Below are 22,953 nucleotides of genomic sequence, written 5' to 3' on the forward strand. Positions count from 1 at the left end.
GGTGTCTTAAAGCCAATGGAAGAAAGCAATAGGGCTGGGCACTTGAGCCTCAGCCCAAACACCACAGAGAAAATCATCCCATGCTCATATATTTGACATCGGAAACACTGTTCACTGTCTCTGAAGTTGACCAGGGCATTCCCAATGGCTCTTGGAGAAGGAAACTACAAGGGGAAAGGAGAAACCCAACATTATTAGTAGCCTCAGGGGGAGACAAGGCAAAAGGTACCATTTTATAATGCAAGAAATGCTGAGAAATAGCCTCCCATATCCCAAGGGAAAAGGAAGGCTACACTCTCCAAGGTTCATTTTTGTGCACAGCACTGTTTCCTGCCCGGCCAGAATATCTCAGAATCTTTCTCAAGATAATGCTCCAGGAAAGCCTTGACAACTGGCTGGAATTGACCTCAGACCTATTTGATGCCCTTGGTCTTTGCTATAGGACAGTAACATTTCTTCATTGAAGAAACCATTGTGCTGGTCCACAACCGTTAATGGATAGGGACATTAATGGTTTGTTTCATTCTAGAAACTCTGCCCAACGGCATAAAAATATGGGTATAATACAAATGGGACTGTGATTTTCTGCAGATAGATCATATGACAGATCAATGGATAGGCCATATCCTCCTCCTGCCTGTCTTATTCACTAGAATTCCAAGCACTCAGCACATTTTTGACAATGTAGTCAATGCTTAGTAAATGTTTGCTGAATGAATACAGAGATGAAAAAAAAATGGCGAAAGTTAAATCACAGTGGCCAAGTCTCATTTTGCAATTATAGAGTGAGTTCAAACGTTAGAAATTTTTTTCAATTTTGAATTTTTTTCCCCTGTATTTTAATTAAATATTAATACCTGCTACCATTTAATCTATCAGTAGCAAACAAATGCTAAAAGAAAACTAGTAGCAAACAAATGCTAAAAGAAAAACTTTGGAAATGTGATTAAAAAGAAAAGAATTCTAAGGGTTCCTGGGTGGCTCAGTTGGTTGAGTGTCTGACTTTAGATTTTGGCTCAGGTTGTGATCCCAGGGTCATGGGATCAAGCCCCATGTCAGACTCCATGGAGCCTGCTTAAGATTCTCTCTCTCCCTCTGCCCTTCTCCCCTGCTCGAGCAGGCTCTCTCTCTCTCTCTCTCTCTCTCAAATAAAAAAAGGGGGGAAAAAAGGAAACAATTATATGTATATATTTTGAGAAGAAAAAAATGGCATACAAATAATATGGGCATATTTTCCACTGGTAAAATGCATGGAATTCTATGTCACCAATTCATGGTGCCCCACAAAGAACATGATTTCTTAGGTGTTCCATGATCTGAATGTTTTTAAACTACCATCAGATGCCAAACCCAACATTTTAGAACAATAGGTTTTAAACCATAGCATGCATCAGAATTACCTAGAGGGCTTATTAAAACCCAGATTGCTAGGTCCCACCCTCAGAGTTTCTGATTCAGTAGGTTTGCATTTCTCACACGTTTCCAGGTGTTACTATTGGTCCACAGACCACATTTTGAGAACCGCTGACTTAGGGCGTAATTTCTTGAGATAATGATACCTTTTATTGTTTCGGTTGCTCCTTACCAAATATCCTCTGAAAGATGCTGGACATAATAAGAGCCACTGATATGTATATTGACTCACTTAAGCCTTATAAAACATTGTCAGGTGTATACTATTATTATCTCTATTTTGAGATAGAGAGCATTTGAATAGTAAGTGGGAAGAGCCAGCCCTTGAACCCAGATCGTCTGGCTTTAGATACTTAACTACAGCATCATACTGTCTTTTAGGAACAGGGCAAACTGAAATAGATTCTCCCAATCATGTAGTTTTGATCCAAGGCAAGAAAAATAACTGAGCAGATTCCAAAGGCCTGTCTAACTGTTCAAAAGAGAAGCAAGCAAATGGGCTTTCTAGATTGGGGTCACTCAGCACACATTCCCCGGCATGTCTCATTGTCACTGCTCACGGCAGAATGAAATCTTCCTTTTTCAGAGGGCAGCGCAAATGATTGGAAACAACCTGGATGTTCTTTCAAAGGGGACTGATACATAAATAAAGGCTCATCCATTCAATGGAATAGAGCACAGCTGCAAAAGAATGAAATAAGGAAACTCTTTATGCACCAATATGTAAACAGCACCAAGATGTATAGTTACATTTTTTAAGGAAAAAATTAAGATGTTTATGTTTGCTTAAATGTGCATAAAATATCCTAGGAGGACACACAATAAAATAATAATAGTCACCATGTGGGAGCAAAGGACTGGGCCACCAGGGACAGAAATGGGAGGGAGACTTTCCCCTTTTATATTTTTTTTGTATTTGGAAAATTAAATAATTAACCTTGAAAAGTTGGTGATGGATTTTCTCTGACCTTCCTTATTTGATTACCTGAGGAAAGCTTTGCACTTTGGGTTTAGGTCTCAATTTATTCCTAGCATCTCATAGGTCTCCTCTACCAGATTGGAAATGCAATAGTGCCCGATAGGCCAGAGTTTAGGGCTTGTTCAGGATTAGCTTGTGAGACACGGTTAGGATGGTGTGTGTTTCAATAACATAGGAATTGTTTTTGCATTGTATGTAAACGACTAAATGTGAACAATTTGGAGGAAATAAAAAGCTTAATTCTCTTAGGAAAGAGAGGCTACTTTAATAATAATGGTGTCATTTTTATATAGCACTTTATAGTTTATAAAATCCTTTCACATGCATTAGGTCATTTATACCTTACAAACAGTTTTGAGAGGTAGCTATTATAGTCCCATTTAATGGATGAGGAAACTGAGGCTCAAAGAGTTCCAGTAACTTGTCCAAGGTCAGAAAGCTATTAAGTAGTAGACTTGGTACTGATACCCAAGTATACTGACTCAAGGCTTGTGCATTCCCCACTCCCCCCTGCCTTTTTATAATTATAAAAAGAGAAAAATTAATATGCCTTTAAAAAAAATAAAAAGACCAAAACATCCATAATCCCATGACTCCAACAAAAAACATTATTAAATTTACATATTATCTTCCAGTGTTTGTCCATGTGCCTACAACTATTATCTAGTTACAATCATAATATATGTGCAATTATGTATTCTGTTTTTTCCCCCACTTTGCACTGCTATCCTGAAGCATTTTCCGAGTTGCAACATAATTTTCATAATTAGCAAATTAATAGGTTCATATTTCATCAAGACCCATACTAATGCAATCTGCTGCTTTTTAACATGGATTCATTTGATCCATTTATTCACTCATTCATTCATTCACTCACTCATTCACTAATTACTAAACCCCTACTATGTGCCTGGCCCTGTGCTAAAGGCAAGGGACATGTCAGTGATAGGCATATACTCAGGAGAAACACTGAGGTGCCTGAAGGCGAGGAAGCAGCATGTCAGGGAGTAAGGCAAAGCTTCCTGTAAGAAGTATATGCTGAGACATTTAGATAATAGTTGAAATTTAAATTTGTAACACAGCTCTAAACACTGTGCTTACAGGTTTTCTATTTTTTAAAGTTTTTTTTGGGGGGGGGGCGCCTGGGTGGCTCAGTGGGTTAAGTGTCCGAGTTCGGCTCAGGTCATTATCTCGTGGTTCGCAGGTTCATGCCCCACGTCTGGCTCTGTGCGGACAGCTCAGAGCCTGGAGCCTGCTTCAGATTCTGTGTCTCCCTCTGTCTGCCCCTTCCCCAACTCACACTCTGTCTCTCTCTCCCTCTCTCTTTCAAAAATAAATAAACATTAAAAAAAATTTTAAGTTTTTTTTTACACAACTACATTCCATTTTTATGGCTTAAGTATTTGTTTCTCTACCTTAATACCAGAAATATATAAGTGTATGGTTTCATTATGACCTCACCAACACAGACTATTTTTATTGAAAAACAATGTTTGTTAATTTTATAGTTGGAATATGGTGCTCCATTGTTGCTTTAATTTGCATTTCTTTGGTTAATAGCGATATTAATATTTTTCCATTGACTTGCTTATTAATCGTATTTCTTTTTGTATGAATTGTCTCTGTTTTGTCTTTTGCCTAATTCTCTATGAGGGTCTTACGATTTTCTTGTCTATGTGTGGGAGTTCTTTATGTAATTTATTTTAGTTTTATTTCCACATCATTCAAAAATTGATTTGAACAGACTTTTTATATTGTGAAGATGATACAAAAATGAGCATTTGCCATTTTTACTGAAAATTTTTCTTAGTCTATTTGTCTTTTTATTTTAATATTTATAGCTTAAAGTTTTTTTAAGTTTTTTTTTTTTTTTTAAATTAAGCTCTATGCCCCACATGGGGCTTGAACTCATGACCCTGAGATCAAGAGTTGCATGTTCTACCAACTGAGCCAGCGAGATTCCCCCATAGGTTAAAGCTTTTTTTAAGGGAAGTTGTCTTTGTATAGGGAAATTGTGTCTATTTTATTCTCAAACTTACAAAGTTATTACTTCTCTTGATATTTGATTATTATTAGATCTTCTGTGCTAGTTTTTTTATTTTTCTTTAATTCTTTTTTTTTTTATTTTTTTTTAACGTTTATTTATTTTTGAGACAGAGAGAGACAGAGCATGAGCGGGGGAGGGTCAGAGAGAGGGAGACACAGAATCCGAAACAGGCTCCAGGCTCTGAACTGTCAGCACAGAGCCTGACGCGGGGCTTGAACTCACGGACCGCGAGATCATGACCTGAGCCGAAGTCGGACGCTCAACCGACTGAGCCACCCAGGCGCCCCAATTTTTCTTTAATTCTTAATAGCAGTTGGAACTCTTTTGAGTTTGAGTGAGGTATAGACTTAAATTTATTTCTCTCCCCGCTTTCTAACAAGACAGTACAATATCATTTGTAAAAATATTTTAAATTTCCATATCATATATTGCATTCTTAGGTGTAACAAACATCCTATATAGGTCCATTAGTGCGTATGTCTAGTTTGGTAGTAGAACTAACACACTGTTTTGATTTTGCTGTATACTGTATTTTACTCTCTGATAAAAATAAGTCTTTTTTTCTTCTCATCTCGTTGAAAATATTACTTATAGTTTCACCTATTTGTTTCTCCAGATGAATTTTATTTTAATTTTTCAGAATATTAGTAAAAATCTTACTGAGCTTTTGACTGGGTTGAATTGAAGATGTATTTATAGAGTATGTGTGTGTGCATGTGTGAAAAGAATCAGGTACCTTTTATATATCTAATTTTTCCATTTAGAAGCAGAAATATTTCTCCTTGTACCAAACCAAGTAAGTTAAATCTCTCAACATATAAGTAATGTATAGCCCTTGCTAAATCTGTAAGTATTTTATAGTTTTGGTAGTTATTTGAGAAGAAGTTAAACATTGTAGTTATAATTAAACATTATGTTGGTTATTAATGGTAAACAGGAATATTTATTAGGTTTTGCATGTTTATAATGCATCAGGAAATTTAAAGATTACTCATGAATATAAATAGCATTTTAGTGAATTTCTTTGGCTTTTCTAAGTGTATAGGCATATACCTTTTACAAGTAACTATATTTTAATCTCTCTTTTTTAAAAGATTTTATTTTTCAGTAATCTCTATACCCTGTGTGGGGCTTGAACTCACAACCCTGAGGTCAAGAGTCACGTGGTTTTCTGACTGAGCCAGGAGCCCCTTAATCTCTTTCTGATAGTACTATCTGATTAAATTATTCTTCAGCATATCTAGTAAGTGGTAAAACTGGGGCTGGCAGTAGGGTCTGTTGGAGAGCCCATGTGCTACTTCCTGTTCAGATTTAGAGATGTTTCCCAGGCCTCAGGGCCCCTTGGTTAACAGGGCCGGGTTTAGAGTCATCCTATGCACTAACCCGCTGTGTAACGCTGGGCAAGTTGCTTCCTTCTTGGGGCTTCATAGGATCAGCTCAGTTGATTTCTAAGAATTTGACCAACTCTAAAATACTTTGAAATAGAATTACTTTGAGAAAGTTATCTGAAAGGCATCAATTTGGCACAGTTTTTAGACAAGAGAAATTGCCAGAGGAAGTAACCATGTGAGGTTGTGAAGAGCAACTGTTATCACTGAATGCAAAGAATTGAGATATATATCAATTGTATATGTGTGTATATGATTGATATATATATATTTCTATATGCACACACATACACACACATACTCAGTGTTCTTATGTGCCAGAGAAGAAGGTTCACTTCTGGTTTTTTTGTTTGTTTTTTCAAGTTTTTAAATGTTTATTTATTTTTGAGAGAGACAGACAGAGCATGAGTGGGGAGGGGCAGAGAGAGAGGGCGACACAGAATCCAAAGCAGGCTCCGAGCTCCGAGCTGTCAGCACAGAGCCCAATGTGGGGCTCAAACTCACGAACTGTGAGACCATGACCTGAGCTGAAGTCGGACACTCAACCCACTGAGCCATCCAGGTGCTCCAAGAAGTGCTCACTTCTTGTTTTGAGATTCTTTGACAAAAACCTGCTTGGTTAACATTCTTGTCTAGATGGCTTCACTGGAAAAGAATGAAAAGGTCATGGTCATTGTGGTGTTTTGTTTTATTATAGTTTATTGCAACATTCATTGACCTACTGGTAGAGTTCTGAGTCATGACCCAGCTAGAGATAATGATGGTAAAAAACACAGAGAAGATAGATAAATACAACAAGCTAATGGGAGAAGAAGAAGAGATTTTAAAAATAGTAATTTATCAACCTATAAGTACTGGTACATAACGTTGCGGCTAAGACTATACAATCTGGAACCAGACTGCCTCAATTCTTATTCTGGCTTTGCCACTTACAAGTTGTATTAAACTCTTTTTCTCAGCTCTCCCCTCTTTAATGTTTACTTATTTTTTTGAGACAGAGACAGAGACAAAGACAGAGTGCGAGCGGGGGAGGGGCAGAAAGAGAGAGACACAGTATCCGTGGCAGGCTCCAGGCTCCGAGCTGTCAGCACTGAGCCTGACGTGGGGCTTGAACCCACAGACCACGACCTGAGACGAAGTTGGCCACTTAACCTTCTGAGCCACCCAGGCGGTCTATCAGCTTCCCACTCTTTAAAATGGGAGATAATAATATGACTTACTTTGTAAGACTGTTGTGAAGAGTAAATAATTTAGTAACGTAAAGAGCTTAGAAACTCTCACTGGCATATAATAAACTGTCAAATTTTATTACTGTAATTTTTCCTGAAAAACATTAAAGATATACATCAGATTAACCACCTTTTCAAAAAAAAGTTCCTGATGATTATCCTGCCCCAACCTTCTCAAATTATACCTTTCTGAGGTGGCTATTTGGGTGCCTTGTTAATCTAAAATTTAAGTTAAGCATTTTACTGTTAGAATTCAAAGAACTGCATGCCTTGGGTTCTTTTATATTTACGAGGCTTAATTCCAGTTTATGTTCCAACTTGCACATTACATTCTTTACCTGATTTATTGCTACTTGTAATAATACTATTTATAACACTTTTCGTCCTTAGTTCTCTAAAGTTTTACATACCTCAGTTCATTCCAGCTCACAGGGAAGTAGGTGGTCAAGTAGCAGAATCTCTCCTTTTGCAAGTAAAAAAACACACAAGGCTTAATGGTGAAGTGACCTCAACAAATTGGTGGTGGGGTTGGTAACATAATGATGGGTTGATGTATTGCTTGGGCCTCCACGTTCTCAGGCACTCTCAGAAAATTGCTCATTTCTTTAATAAAGGCGGGTGGCAAAGAGCATAGAGTCTGGGGTCAGACAGATTTGGGTTCAAATCTGGATCTACCATTTACAAACTGTTGAGTCTTAGGAAAGCTACTTGACTGCTCCCAGCTTCCGTGTTTTCCTCTGTAAATTGGGAGTGATAATTTTGTCTTCTTTATAGAGTTTTTTTTTTTTTTTAGGAGGGGGAATAGAGGGGTTGGAGGATAGTGGGTCAACTAACACATAGGAAATGATCAATAACTGTGGTCATTTTTATATTTGAAATTCACCTCTTTCAGGATGCATAGGCCATCTTCACTTGAGCTGATGCCATTTTCTCTTAAAGGTTTATTTTTATTTTTGAGAGAGAGAGAGAGAGTGCAAGCAGGGGAGGGGCAGAGAGAGAGCGGAGGACAAACAATCCTAAGCGGGCTCCTTGCTGACAGCAGAGATCCCCATGCGGGGCTCGACCTCACAAACTGTGAGATCATGACCTGAGCCAAAGTTGGATGCTGAACTGACTGAGCCACCCAGACGCCCTGAGCTGATGTCATTTTAAACAAGGCCTCTTGCTTAGATATTTGAGTCTAAAACTTTTGTAAATGGAACTATTAGTGTAGAGCTTTAGCAAAGCGGCTTTGTTTTGAATTCTGTTCTTCAGGACTACGTAGGATTGCATGGTCTGGCCCTATGTTATAGGAGGAAGACAAGGAGGAAATGTGTAAGTATCCCGGGCAAAGAATATTATGGGTGGAGTTTCTCACACTTTAGCACACCAGAATCACCTGGAGTGCTTGTTAAAACACAGATTCCTGGGCCCGATCTCAGAGTTTCTGACTCAGTATGTCTGGAGGGGATCCTGAGAATTTGCATTACTAACACATACTTCGGTGATGCAGATGCTGCTGGCCCAGGCCCCACACTGGGTTAGTATAACCTTGCGCTCAGACTACATATCCATTATGAGTCACACGTTGGTGTTTTTTGTTTGTTTCTTTGTTTTGTTTTGTTTCTTACAAACAATTGTATTTCTGTATAGTCAGTCTCCCCAAGATGATAACCTTCTATAGGACATGGGTCACCTCTTCAATTTCGTGTCCTTCACGTCACCCATTTCAGAGCTCAATACACGCTCAATACCCAACGAAGACTTGTTTAGCTGTACTGAGGAGGGTTAATAGAAGACTTCTCACCTTTCATTTCTTGCTATTTTTTAAATTTCTCCTTCCAGATGGATGCCTAAGGTCTTATAGGCTTTCAGCTAGGGTATTTTTTTAAATATAATTTATTGTCAAGTTAGCTGACATATACTGTATACAGGTTTCGGGGGTAGATTTCCATGATTCATCCCTTACATACAACACCCAGTGCTCATCCCAACAAGTGTCCTCCTCATCAGCTAGGGTTTTCAAAATTCTTATCGTAAATGGAAAATGCAAAAATTGTCACATATATAATGTGTGTATATTTAAACACACTTCATATTTTTTAAACAAAACAAAAAATTAAGCCTCCAAAAGGAGGTGAGCACAGAATGGTCTAGTTATAAGAGCTAATATAGTTACTGTTATCAGATAGCAAAGTTGTGCTTCCTGGCAGTAATAAGACAAGTATGATGGATTATTAATTCTCTTATTATTATTAATTATTATTAATAATTATTAATTATTCACTACCCATCAACATCCTTTTTTTGGTTTATTTATTTATTTTGAGAGAGAGAGAGAGAGCACATAAGCAGGTGAGGGGCAGAGAGAAGGAGAGACAGAATCCCAAGCAGGATCCCCACCATCAATGCAGAGCCTGATGCGGGACTTGAACTCACTAACTGTGAGATCATGACCTGAGCCAAGATCAAGAGTCGGACGCTAAACTGACTGCACCACTTAGACAACCCCCCCCATCCACTTTCTTGATCTGTTACATCATAGTCTTGTTTTCTCTGCTTTCTAATTCCCTTTCTCTGTATATTGGCCCTGAATTTCTGCTTATGGTTTTCTTCAAATTCCTCTTCTGACATTAATCAGCTAATACTTTCTCTTTTTATTCTTAAACTCCATACACACCTCTAACTTTCCTTGAATTCTAAATGAGATACCTCTTCTCCTCTGGCTTTCATCCCGAATGATGTCCATTAAACCACTCCTTCAGGGAAGGGAGGACAATTTATATCTTCTGTGTGGTTGATCTTAGGCATGGGGGCAGTGCTCAGCATCAGAAAGGCCATTTGATAGGCTGCAAGACCTATGCGCTGATAGACCTCTAGTTCCTTCAAGAGAGAAACATGAGAATGAAGCAAATGACAGATCTTTAAGGGAATAAAGCTTGTGGCAAATAGGTTTCCTCTTGAATGCAGTGGCTTCCCAGAGTAAGATCCTGCGTCTGTTCCTAGGATCTACAGGAAGGAATGCTGTGATCAATTAGTGATGTCTACAGAAGTGGAGGGTAGGGAGTGGGTAGAGTGGCAGCCTGCCAGGCAGGTGTTTTCTATTCCTGCATTTTGCTGTAAGCTGATTATCAAAAATGTATCTTAGCCCAATAGGGGAAAAATAAGAGTTTAGTAAGAACTGGGTTATATGTGAGGGCTTGGTCTCAAAAGTTAAGGACCCCAGTTACTGAAACCAGGTTAGAAAAGGACTAGACATACATATTGACTTGAGCCATCCAAATATTGAATTGAGACTCTTTAATTACATTTTGATTGTTCTTGGGCCTGGAATGGGGGCTAAAGCTGTAATTTGTTGTCTCCTACCTCAAAGGAGGTAGTTCTATAAAGAAACGAGATAACTTATTTCCTAGTTCTATAAAGAGGTAACTTGGGATAAGTAGGCAATATTTTTAGTGATGACGTTGGCTAGTAGACACTTTGTGGTTTGCCAACTGGTGCCACTTAAGGGCAACTTGAATGCAAAGAAACTCCCCTAAAGCCCACCTTTAGGGTCCCTTCCAGTGCTACAGTGACCAGGACAAAGTTTTCCACTCTCCTAATTGTCAATACCTCATGGTTAGAAAAAGAACAGCTTCAACATAAAAAGAGACATAGGCATTGGCTAATCCAGTCCCTTTATCATTTTGATTCTTTTAGTGATTTACTAGTTAAGAGACCTAATTCTGGTTCTGCTGCTAATTAGCTGGTCTTGGGCAAATCATTTAACTTTTCAGGGCCTCGGGTTTTTTATTTTTAAAATAAAGAATTTAGCTTGATCTCTACCACCCATTCATTCATATCTCTAAAGTTTATTGGGCTTTGATTTATCCCCTGAAAAGTGTCCAATAAATTTCATTCACTCTACAAATGCTTACGGAATACCTATTCTTGACTAGACACTAAGTTGGGCACTAGGAATACAAAATCACACACCCCCACTCCTACCCTTTCCCAAGAAACTTACAGTACAATGGAAGGTAAGTGTGTAACTGCTTTGAGAGGGCATAGTATAGCCGCTAAGAGTACAGGTTCTATAACCAGCCTGTCCAGGTTTGAATCCCAGCTCAGATACTTTCTTTGTTTGTGACACTGGACAAGTTTCTTAACCTCTCTGTGCCTCAGTTTCCTCATCTCGTCTTCAAATGATATCCATCTTATTTGGATGGTAGGAGAATTAAGTAAGTTAATAAATAAACATAAATCATGAAAGCAGTTTCTGGGTGGTATAGATGAGTGGGTTTTTAGAGGGGCCTATTTTAGGGGATTCTTAGCTGTCATTTAAATGAGAGCAACTCTCTTTAGAGGTTTTATAAATTAGGCAGCTATATATTTCATTTGAAAAAAGGGTTCTACTGCTTCTAAAACAAACACAAATGAAGTAAGAAGTTTGACTCTCAAGACCTTTGGTGTAGAATAAGAAGATTTTCTTGGTGAAGATTATGTCTAAACCTAGGCAGATTGGATCCTTTCTGGTTACAGTCCATACTCCATTAAAGAACCACTATTAACTATGGAACTGTCCTACAAGGACAAGGTGGTAAATAACTACCACCTTGTTTGAGAAGAGCGTTGGAGAGCATCATGCCCAGGTCTTTATTTCTAAAAGGAAGGCGTGACATGACTCACCCAAAGTCACAAAACCTGTTAGGGAGAGACCCTGCACTGGCCACTGGGTGAGGTTCTTTCTAAACTGTAGAGATCCTGGGGATGTGCTCTGATGGAATACTGGGGCCTGATGTGGAATATCGACTTTAGTTTTGACTTTTTTAATCAATAAATATTTCTGCATATATCTCTAAATATATCTTTATATAAGACTTTATATATCTTTATATATCTCTAAATGTATCTTTATATATCTTTATATAAGGACTGCATATATCTTTTGCAGTCCTTATCTGCAAAAATTGTAATAGTATCATTATCACACCTAAAAGAACAGTTAACAATAATTCTGTAATGTCAGTAAATGCTCGGTCAGTATTCAATTTTTAGATTTTGATGCAGTTTAAAGTCAAAGTGATCACCTTTGTGTGACCTCTGAAATATTATGGAAACTTTCTGGGTCACACATTTCTCATCTGTGAACTAGGGATGATTGTAAAATCATTAGGGTTGTTGTGAACATCAGATTTGTAAAGTCCTACTATAATGCAGTGCATGTTAAACATTTAAAAAACCACTTTTGAGATGGTGAAGAAAAAGTGCCTGGCACATGGTAGATGGATACTTGAAAACTCTCAGCCATTAATATTGAACAATCAGTTGTAATACGATATAGTAAGGGTTAGGTCTGGAGAGAGGAGATGGTCCCTGGAGGGTTAGGCAACAAATACCTTTTTGAAGAGATGTTATTTATGAGACAGATGGACAAGACCAGTAGGAAAGAAAAGGGGTGCTGCCACTTTCCAGGAGCCTTTCTAAAATTTTTTAAAATTTATTTATTTATTGAGAGAGAGAGAATGAGCAGGGTAAGGGGAGAGAGAGAGCAGAGAGAGAGAATCTTAAGTAAGTTCTGCACTGTCATGGCAGAGCCTGGTATGGGGCTCAAACTCACAAACTATGAGATCATGACCTGAGCCAAATCAAGAGTCATACGCTTAACCAACTGAGCCACCCAGGTGCCCTTCCAGGTGCCTTTCTACAAAGAATACAAAAACATCCCTGGAAAAATTAGAAAGATGGTGCCCTTCCTTGAACTGCTGTTTCCTCACTGTACTCTTTATAGAGTTAGTGAAATGTACAATGGTCTGACTCCTGCCCTGGACATATAATAAATCTCTAGTTTTTAACTTGAACATATGACAAAAGAAGAATGATTATGTATAACCCCCACTACTTTTAAGGAGAGTGGATCTTGGTAACCAGAGGGTTTGTTGTTTGCTAATTACAAACAAGTTCCTCAGTCTCAGTATAAAGTATGCAAGTTTAGATAGAATGACTGGGACAAAGTTAAATTGCTTTACATAAAAATGGAAGTATGGAGGCATACTAAGGGGTAGATACTAAGAAGAAAGCCTGCTTGCTGGAGGAGAAACAAAGAGGGAACCCCATTCCTGAAATCATGGAAACAGAGAGAAAGAGCACAGGGCTCTTTAGCTGAGTTCTGCCTTATACTCTCTGGGAGTCGAGTGAAGTCAAATGACCCCTCTCAGAATTTTTTTTTTAATTTTTTTTTTAAACGTTTATTTATTTTTGAGACAGAGAGAGACAGAGCATGAACAGGGGAGGGGCAGAGAGAGAGGGAGACACAGAATCTGAAACAGGCTCCAGGCTCTGAGCTGTCAGCACAGAGCCCGACGTGGGGCTTGAACTCACAGACCGTGAGATCATGACCTGAGCCGAAGTCGGACGCTTAACCAACCAAGCCAGGCGCCCCAACCCCTCTCAGAATTTTTAAAGACGTAAAGTAGATAGGATCAAAAAAAAAAAAAAAAAAAAAAAGAAAGAAAGAAAACAATTATAGAACAATAGTTATAAAAATATTTTTTAAAACCACAGATTTGTTTGGGGGTGGGGAGGAATGAATAGGAGGAGCACAGGGGACTTTTAGGAGCGTGAACTACCCTGTACGATATTGTAATGATGGACACATGTCATTATACAATTGTCAAAACTTGTGGAATGTAATACCACCAAAAGTAAACTCTATTTAAACTACAGATATTGGATGGATGATATATCACTGTAGGTTTATTGATGGTAAGAAATATATCACTCAGGTGAGGAATGCTGACAGTAGGGGAGGCTATATAGGTGTTGGGGTGGAAGACAGGGGTATATGGGAACTCTGCACTTGCTTTTTCTTTTTAAAAATTATTTATTTAAGTAATCTCTACACCTAGTGTGGGTCTCGAACTCATGACCCTAAAGATCAAGAGTTGCATGCTGTCCGGACTGAGCCAGCCAGGCACCCCAGAAACTCTGTTCTTCCTGTTCAATTTTGCTGTGAACCTAAAACTGCTCTGAAAAATAGACTCGATCTATCTATCTATAGCTACATTTGTGATATAGTGATATATGCACTTGTTTATTAACACTTAAGAGAGATCTAGTACTGAGTCTAACTACCATAATTCAAAATATTGATGACCATAAATAATATTTCGAGACACTTGCAGCTACTGTAATATGACATGAAAATTACTCTGATTTCTATTAGTGAAAAATTCACAGGTACTGCTAATGCTACTATAGTTTGATTACATTCATAATTAAAGGAAATGCTAAATTTCAATTATAGGTCACTGAAAATATAGATGTAAATAACTTTCCGTCCAAGCTAAAAGATTCCTCCCCTCAAATTTTGTCCATGGAATCCTTTAGGGAGAGGAGATCCTATGGTCCCTGATTAAGGATTCCTTATCCAGACTCTAGAATACACTCAGTTCAATCTCCCATCTCAAAGATTCTGGGGCTGTGTCCCATTATTATCTTCTTGAAGGTTTCCCAGCTGACTTGGGTTGTTTTCTCTTTGTTTTTGGCAAATAATGCTAGCGTTTTCTACAGCCAGCTGCCCCCGCTTATTCCCTCTATCCTCTGATATTCAGGAAAGGCAGAGATGCTCTTAACATCAGCTGATGCAACACCGTGAGAAGCTGTCGTGAATGAGAAAGAGGGAGGGGATCTTCAAACTTGCTAGTTGGTCTTTTATGTTGGGTGCTGGAAAGATGTCTCTCCTCCATTGGTTACTAATAACAATTTGTAGTGTGTTTCAAAGGACTTCAAAGGACTTGGCCAGGATTAACTAATGATGTCTCAGTTCTGCTGTTGAGTTGATTAAGGTAGTATTGCTTTCTTATAAAAGTGTCTGATGGACGTTGCTCCACTATTCCTGAAATCTTATTGAGGTAAATAAAAGGAAGATATGTCCAAAGACAATTAAACTACTGTTTTCCCAGAGTTGTTCTACTATTCAAACAGAAGGAGTACTCTTTAGGCTGGTTATATAACTGAATGGATAAATGAATCTATTTTTTCCTCACTAAGCCCAGAATCCTTCTCAGGACAATATTCCTGGCAGCTATTACTAAATCAAAAGAAGTAGGTTTTCAAGATGGAATATATATGCCTACACTATGCCTTTGATATAATATCACTGTTAAGTAACCTTATATTGATCTCCATTTTCTAGTGGGTAAAGCCTAGACTTCTTGTTATGGTATTCAAGGCCTTCCCTAAACTTACCCAGCCTATCTTTCTACCATCACGTTCTTACTCAAAACTAGTCTCTATACTGTACCTTTTTCTGAACATAAACTGATCTCTCAAATACTATTCATTTTGCTCAGATCATTCCTTCTGCCTAGAATGCCTTGCCTTTGGCTTATGTTATTCCTTGTACCTCCCAGACACACTCTTGAAGTCTTTCCAGATGGCATTCATCACTCCCATTCATATGCTTTCTTTATACACTTCTGATCACTCCCTTGTCTCATTTTGCCTTGAGATGTAGTTGTTTACGTACCTCTGTGTTTGCCTTGAGATGTAGTTGTTTACGTACCTCGGAAAGATTATGAGCCCTGAAGAGGAAGAATCACATTTTTTTTCTACTCCGTTCTAGTGCCTAGTTCAGTGCTATGCATGTAGGAGGCATTCAAAAAATGTCTGTGTAAAAGAATGAATTATCCTGCATTATTCACCCTTGAATTTTCCCATGAAACTATGCTTATGATTCACGAGAACTAAGGGAGGTCACCACTGTGTGACTGAGCAACTTGTTACTATACAGACCTAAGTCCCTTCACAAGCCATCCATCCCTCAGTCCCACTTTCATCTTCCATTCCAGTCATGCCTTCCTAGAATCCCCATAAACTAGTTCTACCAGGATATGGTAGGCTTCCCCAAACCCTGGCGTACTTTCACATTTCCATGTCTTCATTATCCTGGGCCATTTGCCTGACATGTCGTTCCTCCTTATGTATACAGCAAACTCCTACTCATCCTTCAGAGCCCAGATCAAATATCTCCTGAACTCTATAGGCTTTCTCATCAGACCAAGATAGAACTAATTTCTCCCACATATGGTTTTCATCAACACTTAAAACCATGACAGGTGCATAGCAGGTGCTCAATAAATAATTGTTGAAACAATTTGCTCCCAGCTCTTTGTTCGTGATACAGTCTCAGTCAGAGGCAAATCCACTGATGAGCAACTCAGGCTCTCATATCAGTCTTGCTGAAGTGGAAATCTTTTGGTGAGGAAATAGGATGTGAGCAGAATCGAGGAGGCTAAGAACCCTGAAGTCTTATTTCTCTGTGTGTAGCGCTCTATGTGCAAATGGTTAAAACAAGAAGGAAGAGAGGAAGGGAGGGAGGGATTTGTGAGAGGAAGAAGAGTCAAATTAATCTGAGCCTGTAATCTGAGCAGCAGTTCAAGATCTATGCCCTTATTGTTGGAGCTTAATGTCAGAATGTCATAGACCAAGCTCATAATTTAGTTTATGGCTAATCTTTATAGTAATTAAAAAAAAAATCTAGAAAGAAGCTGCCTGGCACCATTTGCTGAAGACATTTTTTAATACTGTCAAATGATTCGTAATTATACAGGGTGAGTGTATCGTGTTTGCTCTGTAGTGGTGGTGCTGAGACTCGTTAAGCACTTTCTGCATCCAAGAGTCCTGTTTTATGTAAACAAGACCTCTGAGGAAGATACAGATGGGTAATAAAGATGAAAAGAAGTGAAGTGTATTAACACGAGGACAAATTAATAACGGCCTTTCCATCCTCTACCAGGAAAATCGGTCGCTGTGGAGTCATTGCACTTTTCAAGGCAAAAGGGGAGCAAAAATCCAGACAAAGCAATAGACAGAAGAAAGATGAAATCAGGCAGGGTTCCAGGGTCAAACTACTCTGTGAAGATAGTCTGCACCTTGGGAAGCTGCTATCTGTGCGCCCAGCCAGGCCTCTGGCGGTGGGACCTGCAGAGGGCTTTACTTGGCCACAAATGAGATTACTTTTGAGGCTTTTGTCCCGGTCACTGGGGCGTGCAGAAACTACATTAGGGGCCGGTGAGAGGAAGTAAGAGGAAGGTAGGAGGATAGGAGTGGCCAGACGCCCGGGGAATGAAAAAAGAAGACAGGATCAACAGAATCGCTTTTGTTCCTCTTCGCATAAAGGAGCGAGAGCCTGTGTGTTGTTGAGGTTTGACTGAAATGAATACAGCGTTGACGAAGCTAGGCCGGGCTAGCACAGGTGGGGAGCTGTTTGCATATCAGCAGTTGACTGTCTGAATTCCTAGACAAGTAAGTCAGCTCAACTGTTTCTGACTGACCCGAGCCTACACAGGTCACTCCAGTGTGCAGAATGTAACACCAGGAAGATACCAATGGGATCCCCAAGCCTTCACTTGGCTCGAGCTTATGCGTCCAGAGGGCCTGCTCCCTGTCACCGGATTCCAGAAAGTGTTCCCAACCCAGAGACGGCCTATTCTCCTACTCTTTAGGTCTCTGTCTAGCCCTGGCATGAAGTGACTTGGTGCCTCCTGGTCTCACAAAGACTCTTTAGATTCACACATCCTGGTGAAAGGCCCTGACACCTGCCTGGAGTGGGGTGAGGCACGCCAGGCTGAGGGCAGAAAGCTTTAAGGAGGCACTCAGTCTCAGGTACTGACCCTGAACTTGCATGACCTTGAGAATAAGTGCCTCTTTAAATTTTGCTCCCAGGAGCCTCAGTTGCCTCCCTGTAGTCTGGGCTCTGACCTGGAGAGAGATGCCCAGTGCTCTGGAGAGAGATTGATGCATCCTGTTAGTTTAAAAAACCTCAAGCCAGGTCTCTCATTCAGCTTGATTGCTCTTCTCATATATTTACCTCAGCTAAACTTGTCTTTCTTCTTACTGGTTAAAGACTACGCGTGACCAGAAATGAAACTGTGGGTGATATTTTGTATTACACAGTGAGGGGACCACCTTGCTTTCTCGTGGAGCTCAGAGAAGGCCTGACTAACACAGAGGCTGAGACCCATCATGGAGCTGTCCTGACTCACCCATGACCAAAATGACCTGGACACTCAGGGTCTACTCCACCCCGTAGGAGGGCCCCATGCTCAGTTTAATGCTCTGCTGTCACAGCCTTGAGGTTCTTAATAATTTTTTAACAAGGAGCCCCACATTTTAATTTTGCAATGAGTCCCAGCTGGTCTTGGCTCTACATAACAGAATAGATAAAAAAAATACCTGGTATGTCAAGCCCCCTCCCCACCCCTTTAAAAGCCTTGCTGACCACTCTTGGAGTAGACACACTGCCCCCGAAATAACCTACAAAACCCAACTTGGTGGGCCTCAATTCACCTCTCTGACCCTGTATTGTGTCACTTTCTTCCTCACTATCCACACTGCCTTCTGGTGGCCCTTAACTGCGCCACATTCCATGTTGCCTCAGTGCCTTCGGAATGGCTGTTTCCCCCTTTGCCAGGAATCTCTTTCCAAGCCCCACCCCCACCCCCAAATTCACTACTGCCCACCCTTCAGTTCTAAGCACAAACTTGAGGGGCGCCTGGGTGTCTCAGTCGGTTAAGCGACCAACTTCAGCTCGGGTCACGATCCTGCAGTTTGTGGGTTCGAGACCCGCGTTGGGCTCTGTGCTGACAGCTCAGAGCCTGGAGCCCATTTTGGATTCTGTGTCTCCCTCTTTGTCTGCCCCTCCCCTGTTCATGCTCTGTCTCTCTTTCCTTCAAAAATAAATAAAAGCATTAAAAAAATAAATTTAAGCACAAACTTGAATTCCTCAGGGAAGTTCCCCTGACCCAGCAGGCTGGATTGAGCCCTACATTGTACATTCTCACAGTGCTCCATTAGCATTTGCCATGATTCGCAATACAGTCTGTGTGAGATCATCTGATTAAGGTCTCTGTTTCCATGTGATTCCATGTTTAGCAGGTACCTTTGTTCTGCTCACATTTGCAGGTTCAAGGCCCAGCGTGGTGCTGGCACTTAGCAGGCATTCTGTAAATAGCTGTGAAATGGAAGGATAAGGAGGCCCAGGGTAATCCTGGCTGGGATATGTGTGTGGGGAAGGAGGGGAAAGGTGGAGGTGGGAGGTGGGCTGAAGGGCGGTAGTAACCTCTGGAAGGAACTGGAGCAAAGCTGGTTCCAGACTGTTCCAGACAGCTCCAGACTGTCAACACCCAGTGCTTCCGATCTGAAGTTAGCTCAGCTCCAAACCAGGGTTTGGTGAAGGGAGATGGTGAGTGAGTGAAGTTTAACTGTGTCGAATTCAATTCCCTGATGGTCAACCTTGAGATTGCAATAATTAGAGAAAAATACATCGTGTCTGACATTTCTAATGAGCACAGGACTTTCAGTTTGCAGTGTGGTCTGTTAAGTATTTTAATAGTTTGGGGTTTCATCTCCTCTCTTCCTTCTTTATTTAGTGGTACATTTCCCTTTGGTGGTTTTATTCCCTTTGATAGACTTGTAAAAGCATTATTTTTTTTCCAACTCTGTGGTATAGCTCCCTCTGTCTCCTTGCTTCCTTTATCTTTTCTTTTGCAAGCCACTGAAAGTCACGTGCTCTTCTTTGATTTTCTTCTATGGTTCCACATTCCTGTATTGTAAATCTTTTCGCTTGTGATCTTTGAAATATCCCCCACAAGGTCAAAGTGACGGCTACTTGTTTCTTTGTTGAGAAAAAGGAAGTCAGGCCTCCGTTTTAGCTTCTGGACTCCCAATCTTCCTTCAAACCCCCATTCCCATCCCCACCCCCAGCATCTTATTCTCTCAGGTCCTCAATGCTTCTTGTTTTGCTTCCAAAAAATAGTGTGACTTTCTACCATTTCTCTCTGTGACAGGAACTCAGGACATTTTTTTTTTTTTAATCTTCTTACAAGAGGGAAAAAAAAGACAAATAATTGATCACTTTTCTAAGCAACTATTCAGTTGTCTAAATATAGAGTTTTATAATCAAAATATAGAGGTTTCTCTAAGGATCCATTTTTCATAGCCTTGTCGTCCATCAGCTGTTGGCATCACTGAAATCCTCAATATGAAAAGGGATTGTTCTCTTCCCTCATCCCCACTGAGCCCCTGCCTCATTGGGACAGCCAGGAATATGGGAAATGACATAAATTTTACTATTTATTAATCCATTTAGATCTAAATCTTAGCTAAATGATAAGTAACTGATGCTTGAGGAAAAAATGAAAATGTGATAGAAATACCAATTTTCAGATGGCTTTGGGTCTCAGTAAAGGGCTGGGTTGGGCACTGATTGGTCTTACTTGAAGTCAAGAATATGTAGCCATTTCACCAGGGTGGTAAAATGCTTCTTTATGCTTACTTGACTTTAAAAAAAAAAATGTTTATTTATTTATTTTGAGAGAGGGAGGGAGTGTGAGCAGTAGAGAGGCAGAGAAAAGGGAAAGAGAGAATCCCAAGCAGGCTCCACACTTAGCATGGAGCCTGACCCAGGGCTTAGTCTCACAACCACGAGATCACGACCTGAGTGGTTATCATGACGTGGGCGCTTAACTGACTGAGCCACCCAGTCACTCCTATGCTTACCTGAATTTTTAATGTTTTTTAAAAAAGTTTATGTATTTATTTTGAGAGAGACAGAGAGAGAGGCAGAGTGAGAGAGAGAGAGAGGGAGAGAGAGAGAGAGAGAGAGAGAGAGAGAGAGAGATTCCAAGCAGGCTCCACACTGGCAGCACAGAACCCAATAACAGGCTCATACTCAAGAACCATGAGATCATGGCCTGAGCTGAAACAGATGCTTAACTGCCTGAGCCACTCAGGCGCACCCCCCCCCCTCCTTGTCTTACTTGAATTAAAAAAAAAAGTATTCTTTCTAAGTTATGATGCAGAAAAAACTGCTTTGCCCCACCAATGTATCTTTTTATTTGGCTTGCTTCTAGCTGCCTTAGCATGTAATGCACATGTCATACTGTCTACATTCTCTTGAAATATCCCATTTATATCTTTCTACTGACTTCACCAATCATCAGCAAAGAGACTTTGGACAAGTTACTTAACTTTTCTGAGCCTTGGTCTCCTCAACTGTAAAATGCCAACAACAACAAAAACAACAACATGTATTATTTCCTAGTGACGTTTATTAACTCATCTGTCCATCCATTTATTCAATAAATATTTCTTGAACACCTACGATGTGCCTAGTTACTCTAGGGACACCACAGTGTCTCTGCCTTCATGGAGCTAACATATAGAGGGCTAGAGAAACATAAACAAATAAATATGCAATCAGTTCAGATGTGCTAAGTTATTTGAAGATGAACAAAGTGGAGTAAAGAGAAAGAGAATGATAGGGGGTGTGGCAGATTGGTTCCCCAGGGAGCAGATTCTGGGACAGAGACTAGAACCCAGGGGCTCATTAGAGAGTGCTCTCAGGAACTCTTAAATACTGAGAACAAACTGAAGGTTGATGGGGGTGGGAGAGAGGGGACAGTGGGTGATGGGCATTGAGGAGGGCACCTGTTGGGATGAGCATTGGGTGTTGTACAGAAACCAATTTGATATAATAAATTATATTTAATTTAAAAAAAAAAGAGAGAGTACTCTCAGGATCAACACCTGTGGGAGCAGAAATGCACAGGAGGGTAAAAGGCCTCAGCTGACCCCATGGGGAGCTCTGAAGCTGAGAGGGCCTTTCAGAATTGACCCCAGTTAGGGCAAGGGGTTTGGGCGCTTATACCCGTGCTTTGAGCAGCCAAACATGAAAGGTGGTTCTCCTCAGCTCAGGGCAATTCCCAGAGAGCTGAGAGCTTAGAGTTGTCAACTGCCATCACCTCCAGCACCTGGGGGAATGAGTGCTTCAGTCTTGAAGGGGGGTATAGGTGGTGCATCACCACATCCACTATGAGTGGGAAGGGCTGTGCTACTTTATATACAGTGATGAAGGAAGCTTCCTCTGACATGGTGACATTTGAGGAGAGGAAGTAAGGGTTGAGCCTTGAAGACGTCATGGGAAAGAGCTCACCAGGCAAAGGGACCAGGCAGTACAAAGACCCTGATGTGGTCAGTGAATCCAAGACCCGTGTGGCTGAAGAGGAAAGGGCAGTAGAGAGTATCAGGAAATGAAGTTAGGATGGAGCCTTGGACTAGATCATGCAAGATGTTTCACAGACTGTAAAGGAGTGTGCGCAGCACGTGGTCAGTGCTCAGAGAAGTTGCTGCCGTCAGCGCCATTGCTCTTGGTGACCATGTCTTGTTTAGCTTTGTGTTCCTTGCATCTGACACAAGCCCTGGTATATAGTATGCCGTCAGTTCTTGCTGTGTGAACGAAACACATACATTCTTAGTTATTGCACTGTTGTGTGTGTGGTTTTTAGTATGCAGCAAACTCTGGAACCTCTGTGGGTACCGATTTCAAGGTTAACGAGCTCTTGGAGAACAAAGAACCACGTCTGGTTAACTGATTCTTTCTCGTGCCCAGTCCAGCCCAGGTGTGCCCAGAGGCTTGTGATGTGGTCTACCACGACCTGTGGTCTGTATAGGATGACTACCACTCTACATATTGTATGGTTAGAATAATGACATTGTGATACTCTCATAGTCTGACTCCTAGGACCTAACATGGGGATCTCTTCATGCTATCTTCCATTAAAAATTTAGTCAGTCATTTTCAAATTCACCTTTTTCAAATATCGTCTCTGATCTCTGCTCAGAGGATATGCCCAGGCTGCCAGTTTCTTTCTGCAAAGAGAGAAAGTCATAAATGCGTCAAATAACAATAAACATCACATACTGTACACGTGGGTAGAAGGTGGCCCCCAATATAAGTTGAGCTCATATTTTTGGCTGTTTTGGATACATAAACTTTTCAGTCAATTTTTTTGCCTATTTGAATATATAAACTTTTGGGATATAATTAAAACAGGCAATTGCCTACTTATAATTTATTAATTTAGATACACATAC

The sequence above is a fragment of the Panthera onca genome, chromosome B1, assembly GCF_046562875.1.
Source record: "Panthera onca isolate mPanOnc1 chromosome B1, mPanOnc1 haplotype 2, whole genome shotgun sequence".
In the NCBI taxonomy this organism is placed as follows: Eukaryota; Metazoa; Chordata; class Mammalia; order Carnivora; family Felidae; genus Panthera; species Panthera onca.